The sequence below is a fragment of the Artibeus jamaicensis genome, unplaced genomic scaffold (genome assembly GCF_021234435.1).
Source record: "Artibeus jamaicensis isolate MK-2021 breed Jamaican fruit bat unplaced genomic scaffold, CSHL_Jam_final contig_135, whole genome shotgun sequence".
NCBI lineage: Eukaryota > Metazoa > Chordata > Mammalia > Chiroptera > Phyllostomidae > Artibeus > Artibeus jamaicensis.
The window spans coordinates 1,251,413-1,265,874 of record NW_026521267.1 but is presented as its reverse complement, the minus strand read 5'-3'; the positions used below and the strand labels follow the sequence as shown (position 1 = coordinate 1,265,874).

The 14,462-nt window shown below is 39.8% G+C and overlaps 1 long non-coding RNA gene across 1 annotated transcript in view; it reads left to right on the top strand.

Moving 5' to 3' along the window:
• LOC119056774 (uncharacterized) overlaps positions 1 to 14,462 on the top strand; it is a 44,735-nt gene that overhangs the window by 24,064 nt on the left and 6,209 nt on the right. The window lies entirely within an intron of this gene.

The following is a 14,462-nucleotide window of genomic DNA, read 5'->3' as shown; positions in this document are numbered from 1 at the left end:
AAGTAAATAGAAATATTTGCTAGGTTTACAAATATTATAACACCTTAAGGAATAACTAAGTTTTCAAAGTTTTTTTAATGTAATAAAGTATTAATTTTATAAACCAAAGAAACTACAAATAATCTTTAATATAAAAACTCCTTTCAAGAGCATTAGATCTATTACCAATTGGTAAGACTAAGGTGTAGGAATCCAGTTCCTTGTGAGACAGTTGAGTAACAGGATAGATGATGTTTAGGCTTGAGTGCCTTTGATGCTTCTGACTCCAAACCTTCAGAAGAGGCTGCAGATTGAGGACCCATTCTGTGTGCGGCTGAATAGGTGCTTTACCACACAGATTCCCTGGTCAGAAATAGTCATTCGTGTAGATCCTGTTCTTTTTTATTTGCCATGTTTTTCTTTTGAAGTCATGGTATTCTGCATTTTATTTGTCATTTCCTTCCTGAATCCCTTCCTTGAGTCACTCAGCACCCCTTTCTTCTTCTACTGTGACCCTGCCTGCAATCAGTAGACTCTATCACTTCTTCTGCTGTGTGCCTTTGTACTTCTATCATGAATTCCTCCTGCTGGACTTTGTCAGCTGTTAATGACACCCTGTAATCCCCAACTGTTCCAATGAGTCAGTCAGGGGCTTGTGCTCATTTCCTTCTCATTCACTTGCCTGTGCACATATATGCGTGCATATGTGTTCAAGTGCTTTCTCTGTGGTTAGGGCACACAACATTGACACTCTGTTGTCCTCATCCCTGACTTTTTTTTTTGTCTTAGTCTGTGGATGAACACATTTAATGCTTCCATTTTTTTTAATTTAATATATTTTATTGATTATACTATTACAGTTGTCTCATTCTCTTCATCACTCCTCTCCACCCTGCACATCCCCTTGCACCCACATTCCACTACTTTAGTTCATGTCCATGTGTCATACTTGTAAGTTCTTTAGCTTCTACATTTTCCATACTACTCTTACCCTCCCCTGTCTATTTTCTACCTACCATCTATGTTACTTATTCTCTGTACCTTTTCCCCCTCTCTCCTCCTCCCACTCCCCTGTTGATAACCCTCCAGGTGATCTCCATTTCTGTGATTCTGTTTCTGTTCTAGTTGTTTGCTTAGTTTGTTTTTATTTTAGGTGTGGTTGTTAATAATTGTGAGTTTGCTGTCATTTTTCTGTACACGTTTTTTATCTTCTTTTTCTTAGATAAGTCCCTTTAACATTTCATATAATAAGGGCTAGGTGATGATGAACTCCTTTAACTTGACCTTATCTGGGAAGCATTTTATCTGCCCTTCCATTCTAAATGAAAGCTTTGCTGGATAGATCAATCTTGGAGGTAGGTCCTTGTATTTCATGAGTTGGAATACTTCTTTCCAGCCCCTTTTTCCCTGTAAGGTCTCTTTTGAGAAATCAGCTGACAGTCTGATGGAAACTCCTTTGTAGGTAACTGTCTCCTTATCTCTTACTGCTTCTAGGATTCTCTCCTTCATTTTCATCTTAGCTAATGTAATGATGATGTGCCTTGGTATGTTCCTTCTTGGGTCCACCTTCTTTGGGACTCTCTGAGCTTCCTGGACTTCCTGGAAGTGTATTTCCTTTGCCAGATCGAGGAAGTTCTCCTTTATTATTTTTTTTCAAATAACTTTTCTGCTTGTTGCTTTTCCTCTTCTCCTTCTAGCACCCCATAATTTGGATGTTGGAACATTTAAAGATGTCCTGGAGGTTCCTAAGCCTCTTCTAATTTTTTAAAATTTTTGTATCTTCATTCTTTTCTGATTGGATGTTTCTTTCTTCCTTCTGGTCCACTCCATTGATTTGAGTCCCAGTTTCCTTCCCATGTACATTTGGTTCCCTGTACATTTTCATTTATTTCATTTAGCATAGCCTTCATTTTTTTCATCTAATTTGTGACCAAATTCAACCAATTCTGTGAGCACCCTGATTACCAGTGTTTTGAACTTTATATCTGATAGGCTGGCTATCTCTTCATCACTTAATTGTATTTTTTCAGGAGCTTTGATCTGTTGTTTCATTTGGGCCACTTTTTTTTTTGTCTTGATGTGCCCATTACATAATGAGGGGCAGAGCCTTAGGTGTTCACCTGGGTGGGGCAGCCCAGTCCCTGGGTTGTGATGCTGTATGTGGGGCAAGGGTTTGAGGGGAAATAATAGCACCTGCTCCACTCTCTGCCAAATTTCAGTCCCCTCTGCTGCTTCCCACAAGCAAATTGGGCCCTTGCGCTGATTCCAGGATGGTTGGTTTTGTGCACATTCTAGGACCCTGTGGGTCTCTCTATGAACTCTTCTGTGAAGCTGGGAGTCTATCCTGGCATCTCAACTCTTACAGGTATTTTCAGTTGGTGTTTTGAGGCTTTATTTTCCCACACTGGGACCCTGGGTTGTATGGTCTGTCTTGCTGCCCAGTTTTGCCTGTTTTATCTGCACGCAAATCTGGGACCACTCAGTCTTCCAGCCACCTTGTGTGCCACACCCCTCTACAACCTTCTGCCTTGTTGTGTCCACCAGCTGCTGCCTTGTGCCCCTATGGTCAGCCAGCCACCGCTTTGCTGGGAGTCCTTTCTGCCTGGCCACCTGACTCTACCCCTCCTGCCGGTCTGGATGAATGTGTCTACTTTAATTCCTTGGTTGTCAGACTTTTATACAGTTCAATTTTCTGTCAGTACTGGTTGTTTTTCATTTCTAAATTGTTGCTGTCCTTATTTTGGTTGTGCCAGTAGGCACAGTGTGTCTACCTATGCCTCCATCTTAGCCTGAAGTCTCTAATGCTCCCATCTCTTTTGCAAAGCTATCCTGCCTAGATTTCCCTATAGGAGAGATGTTGATGAGGTCAGCCTTCTTGGCCTTGTAAGGCTTCTTCCCTGTCTCCCTTACTCATGGCTCCTCTGAGGAGGCCAGGTCTCAAGACCCTTGTTCTCAGCCCTGTTCCCCACCCATCCCTGTGACCTGAGAGAACTTGCTCAGTGGTCTGGAGTTTGAGTGTTTTTCCTTACTAGTTTTGGCAAAATTGTTTTTATTTTTTCTATACTTTGTTATTCTGTCTGATTTGTTGAAGAGGGAAGATTCAGAAGGGGCAGTCATGTTCCTTTTAGAACATGAAGTCAGTTAAAAATTAGCCACATCTCTGTACTACTTGTGGCTGGTTTTCAGTTCTCTGGTGAATGCTGTCTGGGTTTTTTCCTGACTGCCACACACACTGAAATTGAAAACAGGTGATCTGGTGAGGACACTCAGTTTGCTGGGGCTAAAGGTAAGCTGATCAATAGTACCTGATCATCTGTCTGCCCTCATGCAGGAGAGATTCAGGAGGAGCGTTGGGAAACTTGGGGTCTTGCCTGATACCTCTCCAGGGCTGATGATACCATTACCACAATCCTGAGGTCATCTGTTTTTCAAGGCCAGTCATGTACAAGGCCTTGAGTACTGGTGATCAGACCCAAATCAGGCTGCTTTTCTGGAAACAGAAGTGCAGCTTTTCCTATGGGTCTTTGGAAGAGTTGGCTCTTGGATGGCCTTCTTCACATCCTGGGATACAAGTGCAGTATCTAGGAGACTCATTCCTCTTCTGTAAGTGGGATTTCCTGGTGGGTGTGTAAGGGCCAGTGTGGCTACCACCTGTGTTAGGTTGACCGCTAAGGACACTGGTCACTACGGCTTACCTGAATCTCTTGGTTGTCTGCCAGGAATAAAGGACCCTGTCAGGGATTTTATGTCCAGGACCATCATAATTGGGGGTAAGGTGAGGTGATATCCTCTTTGCTTAATATTTGGCCAGACTGTAGAAACCAACACACTTTTCAGTAGTGTCATTGGGTCCTGACTTTGGTGCCAGCTGCCCACTGGGCTGGATGTTGTGGAGCTCAGAGCCAGAGCTCACACAATGCAAGAGGATCTGTGGCCCCCAGGTAGGCCAAGTCAGTTCAGTCTTCATCAGCTTAGCAATAGGAGGGACCTGGCTGGGATCCCTACCTGCCCAGCACATGGGATTGGGGGATCCACACCCTCCAGGGTAGCCTGCAATGGGATTTCTGGGCCCTCATTTTCATGGGGCAGTACCCTTTGTCTGCATAACCACCATCCTTCCATTCTATGCCTGGCTCTTGAGCCCTAGATCACACCTTCCTGCCTCCATATACATACTTGTACTGAAGATGCAGGTCACTGGCTGCTTCACTGACCAGATGTGAGCCTGCTATGAGTGCCACCTGACTTTATTTCATTTACTATGGCACATAATTTGGACACACACTTTGGACACATTATTGTGGAGTCTGGCACATACCATTAGGCACTGGTGGTCTCATCATTGAGCTGTGTGATCTAGAACCCATCCTCTGCCACTTTTCACCAACAGCTTTGTGTCATCAGGGAATGTGAGGAGCTCTGGAGCACAGCTTCTTCATGGGGTACCATGGAGTAGGACCAGGCTCTATTATTTCCACCAACTCAAGCACATATGAAGGTATATGAAAGGCTCAAGCCCTTCTGTGAGCCCACTAACTTTAGACAGGAGCACACACCCAAATTGTTTGGTCTCTGCCTACCCCTCCCCACAACTCCTGCTGTTTCTGAAACACAGTCTAGACATCATGACATTCATCAGTATTTACATATACATATTTTAGCCCTGACTAGTGTGGATCAGTGGATTGACTGCCAGTCTGCAAACCAAAGGGTCACCAGTTTGATTCCCAGTCAGGGCACATGCCTGGTTTGCAGGCCAGCTCCCAAGTAGAGGGACCACAAGAGGCAACCACACATTGATGTTTCTCTCCCTCTCTTTGTCCTTTCCACTCTCTCTAAAAATAAATAAATTATATAAAAAATAAATATGCATATTTTAGAGATGGAGTTTTCAAATGGTTATAAAAATTCTAATTATTAAAAATTTCAGAGATCTCAGGGAAGATGGTGGCAGAGTAGGACAAAGGATTCCACTTCCCCCCACGCACCTGAGAAAAACCTGGCTGATCTGCAGAGGAGCACAGCAAATAGCCAACAGGGACCCAGCATATAGGAAAATAGGACTCCAGAAATTGGAGCGGACACTGAATGACCAGACAGTAAGAAGACAGCTGCAGATCAATAAGATCTGAGGGAACAGCGCAGAGGCCGCAGGCCCTCCAAGCCAGGCCGTGCCAGAGCCCTGGCCAGTCCCCCTCGATCTCTGGGAGCCAAGGGCTGGCAGCAAGGTCATCAGCTCCCTCCCTACCCAGCTGGGCACAGTTTGAAAAATGCCAGGAGAGATCTGTTTGCTTAAAGTGTCAGAGAGAGGAATGGGTACGAGGAAGCAAATGAGAGGGCTTTGATCACCCATGGGAGTCTGTGGTCACCAGCTTGGGAGAATTGAGAGTCGCCCTTGTGTTCCCCCATAGAACTGGGAAAGGTTTGTGCCCAAGTATGAGGGACCAGGGAAGCCTGGCCGGGAGTGCGCACTTGCACCCCAGCCCAGGACTGTGAATCCTAGGGAAAGTCTGCTCTCAGTGGGGAGCTGGGAAGAGGCACGGGTCTGGATCTTGGGAGAGCATTGGTGAGACCGGGTGAGTTCACCAAGAAGGGAGAAAGTCCACACCAATCGCCCCTCAGACTGCTGCAGCTAGTGTGACCAGAAAAAATAGTTTGACCAGCTAGAAACCAACAAGAGGTGTTTTTTTGTTTTTTTCTTTTTTTAACAATCGTTTATTTTTTAACTTTATTATTGCTTTATCTTTCAATACTTTTACCCTCTCTCTTCTTCTTTCTTGTTTTATTCCTTCTTCCTTTTTTTTCCAAACCTACCTCTTTTTCCTCCCTTCTGCTGCCTTTTTTCCCCTTACTTTTTGCCCCCCTTACCCCCAAGTGAGACAAAAGACTTGGAACAGCAAAAAGATCAGAGTTGAACTCAGAGAGGGGGCATCCCAACAGTAGAGACAAAGAGACAAAATTCACTTTGCTATAACAAAAACTACAAGTTACTGCATATTTGTATTTTTTCACTATTTTTCCATTATTCTTACATCTTTTATTTTAATAGTATCTTTGTATTCCTCCTCTTTCTGTGTAGTCTTCTTTACCTTGACTGGATATATTGTATCACTTGACAGGTTCCTCCTGTCCCCTCAATCATAGTGTATTGCTAATTTACTGTCCTTTACTTCCCCTTGCCCAGTTAGCACACTATTGAAGGTCCAGTACTCCCTAATCTTGGTATATCATAGATTCTGTCATATGATTGTTGCTCTAATATTATTGTAAATAATAGCTGTTACATATGATTGTAAATACTGCACAACACCCCCCCCCCAGATCTTAGCCCACTTCATTGTTGCCTGAACTATAATAATGTAGTGGTTAACTCTATTCTCTCTCACACTACACCTATTTACCATCCTTTATTCTCACCTTGCCTCAGAATCTGACCTCCCTCAACCTCACTCGACTCTAGATCCAAATCACAAACGTTCCCTCCCCAACAAGAGACTTATCTTCTTTCCATCCTTTCTAAAAAGTGGCTAGTTGGGTTGAGATTATGGTTATTGCTGTACATAGCTAGGGGATCTCCTATTGCTTCTCTACCCGCTGCTACTGTAAATATCATACAGTACTCTCCTCCTATCATAAACCACTTTGCCTTTCCCTGCAACTAATCTCACACACACACACACACACACACACACACACACACACACAAAGAGTAGGTGGGAGCAGTGATCACCAGGATATCCAACGGAAGAGGAAACCCCAAAACAAAAGAACCACCAACAGATAACAACAGAAGAAGGTGAAGGAGGGAGTAGAAATCACACAAACCTCAATCCAAGACCTATCTGGAAATACAGCTAAACAGTGGAGAAACTACCCAGGGCAGACAACTGAACAAGAGCAAGACAGAATCCTCCAAACCATATAGACACAGAAGAACTAGCTTCATTGCAACCCGCCCTCACTAGCACAGCAAGTTAAAATGGGTAATGGACAGAGGGACCATCAGTTCACCAGCTGGTGGGAAGGACCCACAAAAGAAAGACCCAGAAACAACAAAAACCCAAAGACAAACTCGGAGCCAATGTAAAGCACAGTCCAAAACCAGTGAGCTGGGGAGATTAAGGAGACTGACTACACCACTGAGTCTCACAGTTATTATACCACAGAAGTTCACACCATAAATCCAGGAAGCCAGAATAAGTCAATTTGAGAAGCTGAAGCTAACAAGAAGAGTCTCACAAACAATGGGAAGACAAAGAAACAACCCCCAATGAAAGAAATGGAGGAAGCCTCAAAAAGAATGCTAGATGAAATAGAGGCAAGTCAGCTATCAGATATTGAATTCAAAGCACTGGTTATCAGGAAGTTCAAAGAGCTCACAATGAGCTACCAGAAACTACAGGGGAGCAATAGTGAACTCACTGCAAACTATATCAACCTGAAAAAGGAAATAGAAACTATCAGCAAGGGTCAAGAATAAATGAAGAATACAATTTCAGAGCTAAAGAACACAGTGGAAGGAATAAAAAGCAGGATTGATGAAGCAGAAGATTGGATCAGCGAGTTGGAGGACAAAGTAGAAAAATCTACCAGAAAGAGCAAGAAAAGGAAAAGAGGCTCAGAAAGAATGAAGAGGGCTTAAGAGAAATGCAAGACAAAGTGAAACATAATAATATCCAAATAATAGGGATATCAGAAAGAGAAGAAGAGCAAGGGATAGAAAACATATTTGAAAGAGTAATGATGGAAAACTTCCCCAATTTGATGAGAGAAAAAGTCACACAAATCCAGGAAACACAGAGAGTCCCAATCAAGAGGAACCCAAGAGGCCCACTTCAAGACACATCATCATTAAAATGGCAAAATTTTAAGACAAAGAGAGAATCTTAAAGTCAGCAAGGAAGAAAAAGGAAGTAACATACAAGGGAGCCCCAATAAGGTTAGCTGCTGACTTCTCAATGGAAACACTCCAAGCAAGAAGAGAATGGCAAGAAATATTCCAAGTAACGAGAATCAGAGGCCTTCATCCGAGGTTACTTTACCCAGAAAAGCTCTCAATCAAGATAGAAGGCCAAATAAAAAGCTCCCAAGACAAAAGAAGTCTAAAAGGATACACATCCACCAAACCAGCCCTGCAAGAGATACTAAAAGGACTGCTTTAAGGAAAGGAAGGAAAAGAGAGAGACAATGAGAAGCACAGATATAAAAATGACAATGAATAAGTATCTATCAATAATAACCTTAACATAAATGGGTTAAATGCTCCAATCAGAAGACATAGAATAGTTGAATGGATAAGAAAGCATGACCCACACATTTACTGCCTACAAGAGATCCACCTCAGGACAAAAGACCAACACAGAGTAAAATGAAGGGCTGGAAACAAATTTTCCAAACAAGTGGAAAAAAAAAGCTGGGGTAGCAATACTCATATCAGACAAAATAGACTTCAAAAAAGGGCCATAAAGAGAGACCCAGAAGGTCACTTCATAATGCTCAAGGGAAGAATCCACCAAGAAGACATTCACATCGTAAATATATGTGCACCCAACATAGGAACACTCAAATGTATAAAGAAAATCTTAGAGGACTTCAAGAAAGATATTGACAGCAACAAAATTATAGTTGGAGATTTTAACACCCCACTGTCAAAAATGAACAAATCTTCCAAACAAAATATCAACAAAGATATTGTGACATAAAACAACACTGTAGATGAAATGGACTCAACTGATATACATATATAGAACCCTTCATCCCAAAGAAGCTAAATACACATTCTTTTCATATGCACATGGAACATTTTCAAAGACAGACCACATGATAGGACACAAAACAAGCCTCAACAAAGTTATGAAAATTGAAATCATCCCAAGCACTTTCTCTGACCACAAGGGACTGAAACTGGAAACAAACCACAAGAGAAAAGATCCAAAATATTCAAAATTATGGAGACTGAATACCATGCTATTAAACAACGAATAGGTCAAGAATGAAATTAGGTAAGAAATCAGAAAGTTTCTGTAAACAAATGAAAATGAACTCACAACAATCCCAAACTTATGGGACACAGTGAAGGCAGTCCTGAGAGGGAAGTTCATAACAATACAGGCCTTTCTAAAAAGGATAGAAACATTTCAAACAAACAACGTAACCCTACGCCTAAAGAACCCAAGGAACAACAACAGAGACATCCCAGAACAAGTAGAAGGAAGGAAATAACCAAGATCAGAGCAGAATTAAATGCCATAGAGACTAAAAGCACAATTCCAAAAATCAGTGAATCCAGGAGCTGGGTTTTTGAAAAGATAAACAAAATTGACAAGCCTTTAAGGAGGCTCATCAAGAAAAGAAGAGAGAGAACCCAAATAAACACAATCAGAAATGAAAAAGGATGGATTACAACTGAACCCACAGAAATACAAAGGATTGTAAGAAATTACTATGAAGAACTGTATGCCAAGAAATTTGAAAACTTAGGTGAAATGGACACATTTCTAGAAAAATATAATCTTCCAAAACTCAATGAAGAAGCAGAAAGCCTGAATAGACCAATAACAGCAGATGTAATTGAAGCAGTAATGAAAAAACTTTCATCACACAAAATCCCTGGCCCAGATGATTTCACAGGAGAATTCTAGAAAGCATGTAAGGAAGAGCTAACCCCTATTCTTCACAGACTATTCAAAAAAACTCAAAATGATGGAAGGCTCCCAAACTCTTCTTATGAAGCCAGCATCATCCTAATCTCAACACCAGATAAAGATACAACAAAGAAAGAAAACTTCAGGCCAATATTGCTGATGAACATAGAAGCTAAAATCCTCAACAAAATATTGGCAAACTGCATCCAACAATACATTAAATATATCATTCACCATAACCAAGCGGGATGCATCCCAGGGATGCAAGGATGGCTCAATATTCACAAGTCAGTAAATGTAATACATCACATAAACAAAAGCAAAGACATAAACCACATGATCATATCAATAGATGTGGAAAAAGCTTTTGATAAGCTACAACACCCATTTATGATAAAAACACTCAGCAAAGTGGGAATAGAGGGAGCATTCCTCAATATAATAAAGGCCATATATGAGAGACCTACAGCCAACATCATAATCCAAGGGCAAAAACTAAAAGCTTTTCCACTAAGATCAGGAACAAGACAAGGTTGTCCACCTTCACCACTTCTATTCAATACAGTATTGGAAGTTTCAGCCAAAGTAATCACAGAAGAAAAGGAAATAAAAGGCATCCAAATCGGAAAGGAGGAAACAAAACTGTCATTGTTTGCAGATGACATAATAGTGTACATGGAAAATCCTATAGACTCTACCCAAAAACTGCTCAACCTAAGAAATGAATTTGGCATAACAGCAAGATACAAAATCAATATCCAGAAATCAAAGGCATTTTGTATACTAACAATGAAACAACAGAAGCAGAAATTGAGAAAAAAATCTCATTCGATATACCAAAAAGAAAAATAAAATATCTGGGAATAAATCTAACCAAGGACATAAAAGACCTATATGCAGAAAACTACACAACACTGAAGAAAGAAATCAAGGAAGACACAAATGGAAACACACACAGTAGTCATGGACTAGAAGAATTAACATCATCAAAATGTCCATACTATCCAAAGCAATTTACAGATTCAGTGCAATACATATTAAAGTACCAGTGGCATATTTCACAGACATAGAACAAACACTTCAAAAATTTACGTGGAACTATAAACAACCCTGAATAGCAGCTGCAATTTTGAGAAAGAACAAAGTAGGAGGGATCACAATACTTGATACCAAACTGTATTACAAGGCCACTATAATCAAAACAGCCTGGTACTGGAAAAAAACAGGCACAAAGACCAATGGAACAGAACAGAGAGCCCAGAAATAAACCCAAGTCTCTATGTGTAACTGATATTTGATAAAAAGGGCAGCAACATAAAATGCATTAAAAATAGCCTCTTCAACAAATGGTATTGGGAGAACTGGACAGCCATTTGCAAAAAAAATGAAACTTGAGCACCAACTCAAATCATACACCAAAATAAATTCAAGGTGGATAAAAGACTTAAATATAAGCCATGACACCATTAAAATCCTAGAGGAGAACATTGGCAAGAAAATCTCAGATATTTCACACAGCAACATTTTTACTGATATGTCCCCTAGAGCAAGGGACATAAAGGAAAGAATTAACAAATGGGATCTCATCAAAATAAAAAGCTCGTGCATGGGTGAAGAAAAGAGTATTAAAATAAAAAGAGAACCAACTGTATGGGAAAACATATTTGCCAATGATACCTCAGACAAGCGTTTAATCTCCAAAATATACAAAGTAGTCACACGACTCCACTTTAAGACAAGCAACCCAATTAAAAAATGGGAAAAGGACTTGAACAGATGCTTCTCCAAGGAGAACATACTGAGGATCTAGAGACACATGAAAAGATGCTCAATATTGCTAGCTATCAGAGAGATGCAAATTAAAACCACAATGAGATATCACTTAACACTGGTCAGAATGGCCATCATAAACAAAGCAACAAACAAATGTTGGACAGGTTGTGGGGAAAATGGGACCCTAGTTCACTGTTGGTGGGATTGCAGACTGGTACAACCATTATGGAAAACAGTATGGAATTTTCTCAGAAAAATAAAAATGAATATGCCTTTGGACCCAGCAATTCCACTGTTAGGAGTATATCCTAAGAACCCTGAAACACCAATCCAAAAGAACCTATGCACCCCAATGTTCATAGCAGCACAATTTACAATAGCCAAGAGTTGGAAGCAACCCAGGTGCCCATCAGTAAATGAATGGATCCAAAAACTATGGTACATTTACACAATGGAATTCTATGCAGCAGAAAGAAAGAAGGAGCTCCTACCCTTTGCAACAAACAGCATGGATGGGACAGGAAAGCATTATGGTGAGTGAAATAAGCCAGGCAGTGAAATACAAATACCATATGATTTCACCTTTAACAGGAAGCTAAACAACAAACAAACAAGCAAGCAAAATAAAACCAAAGACACTGAAATAGAGAACAGGCTGACAGTGACCAGAGAGGAGAGGGGAGGGAATTTCAGGGGGAAAAGGGGAAGAATTTACAGGAACTAGTATAAAGAACACATGGACAACAACTAAGGGGGGAGGAAATGGGAGGGAGCTGGGTAGCACTGGGGGGGTGGGTTGGGATGGGAGTAAAGGACAGGAAACTGTACTTGAACAGTAATTAAATAAAAATTTAAGTAATTTATGAAAAAATATTATTGGCAAATATCTTCTCTCATTCAGTAAGTTTTCTTTTGTTTTGTCGATGATTTTGCTTGCCATGCAAACACTTTAGTTTGACATAGTCTCATTTGTTTATTTTTTCTTTTGTTCCCCTTGCAGGAGGATACATATCCAAAAAAATTATTACTCAGAGCAATGCCCAAGTGTGTACTGCTTTTGTTTTCTTCTAGTAGCTTTATGGATTGAGGTATTACATTTATGTTTTTAATCCATTTTGAGTTTATATTCTATCAGGAGTGTCAAACTCATTTTCACTAGGGGCCACATCAACCTCACTGTTGCCTTCAAAGGACCAAATATAATTTTAACTCCTTAACAGTTAAAGAGTAGTTATACCTATACCGTCCTAAAGTTATTTTTGCCCTTTGAAGGCAACTGTAAGGCTGATGTGGCCCCCGGTGAATATGAGTCTGACACCTGTTTTACATAGTGTAAAAAAGTGGTCTAGTTTCATATTTTGCTTGTGTCTGTCCAGTTTCCCCAACAATTATTGAAGACACTATCTTTATTCTATTTTATGCCCTTACTTCTTTTGTCATAAATCAGTTCACCATATAGACATGGGTTTATTTCTGGGCTCTCTGTTTCATTAATCTGATCTGTTTTTAAGCCAGGATCATGCTGTGTTGATTACTATGGCCTTGTAGAATAGTTTGATATCAGGTAGTGTGAAACATATAACTCAGTTTATCTTTCTCAAGATTGCTTTGGTTCCTTGGATCTTTTGTTGTTCCATATAAATAATGGGACTATTTTTTCTAGTTCTGTGAAATAAACCATTGGATTTTGATAGGGATTGAATTAAATCTATAGGTTGCTTTGGGTAGTATGAACATTTTAATGATGTTAAATATCCCATCCATGAGCACAGTATATGCTTCCATTTACTTGTACCTTCTTCACTTTCTTTCTTAAATGTCTTATAATTTTCTGAGTACACGTCTTTTGCCTCTTTGGTTAAATTAATTTTTATGTATTTTTTAATGAAACAGTAAATGGCCATGTTTTCTTGATTTTTCTTTCTGATAGTCTGTTAGTAGTATATAAAATGCAACTGATTTCTGAATATTAATTTTGTAGTCTCTTACTTTAGTAGTTCATTTATTAGTCCTAATAGATTTTTGATGGAGTCTGTGGGGTTAACTCTATATAGATAGTATCATGTCATCTGCAAACAGTGCAGTTTACTTCTTCTTTTTCAAATTTAATATCATTCTTTTTGTTGTTTGATTGCTGTGGCTAGAATTTTCAATACTCTGCTAAATAAGTGGAGATCCTTGTCTCATTCCTATCTTAAGGAAAATACATTTTGCTTTCCCCATTGACTATTTTAGCTTTGGGTTTGTAATATGTGGCCATAAAAATGATGAGGTATGCTCCTCCTATGCCACTTTACTGAATTTTTATCATAAATGGATGTTGGATTTTGTGAAAAAGTTTTTCGGTATTTATTGATGTGATAATATTATTTTTTATCCTTCATTTTATTTATGTGGGTTATCATATTAATTGTCTTGCAGACACTAAACCAACCTTGCACTCCAGGAGTGAATCCAAGTTGATCATGGTGCAACTTTTAATGTATTGGTTATGTCAGTTTGTGAATATTTTGTCATGGATTTTTGCATCATGTTCATCAGGGACATTAGCCTACAATTTTCTTTTTTGTGTGTAATATCTTTATATGGTCTTGGAATTTGGGTAATTCTGGCTCACTATATAGTGAGCTTGAGAGCCTTCTTTACTCCTGAATTTATCAAAATATTTTGACAAGGAAAGGTGTTCTTTTTTGAATGTTCAGTAATATTCAACTATAAAGCCATCAGGTCAGGGACTTTATAAAAAGATTATTTATTTATTTTTAGAGAGAGTGGTAGGGAGGGAGAAAGAGAGGGAAAGAAACATTAGTCAGTTGCCTCTCACATCCCCCCAACCAGGGACCTGGCCTGCAACACAGGCATGTGCCCTGACCAGGAATCAAATCTTTTGGTTTATGGGACAATGCTAAACCTACTGAACCACACCAGTTACGGTAGGTCCAGGACTTTTGTGTGTTGGGAGTATTTGTATTACTGATTCAATTTCTGGTAGATATTGGTTTGTTCAAATTTTCTATTTCTTCTTGATTTAATTTTGGAAGATTTTATTTCCCTAGGAATTTATCC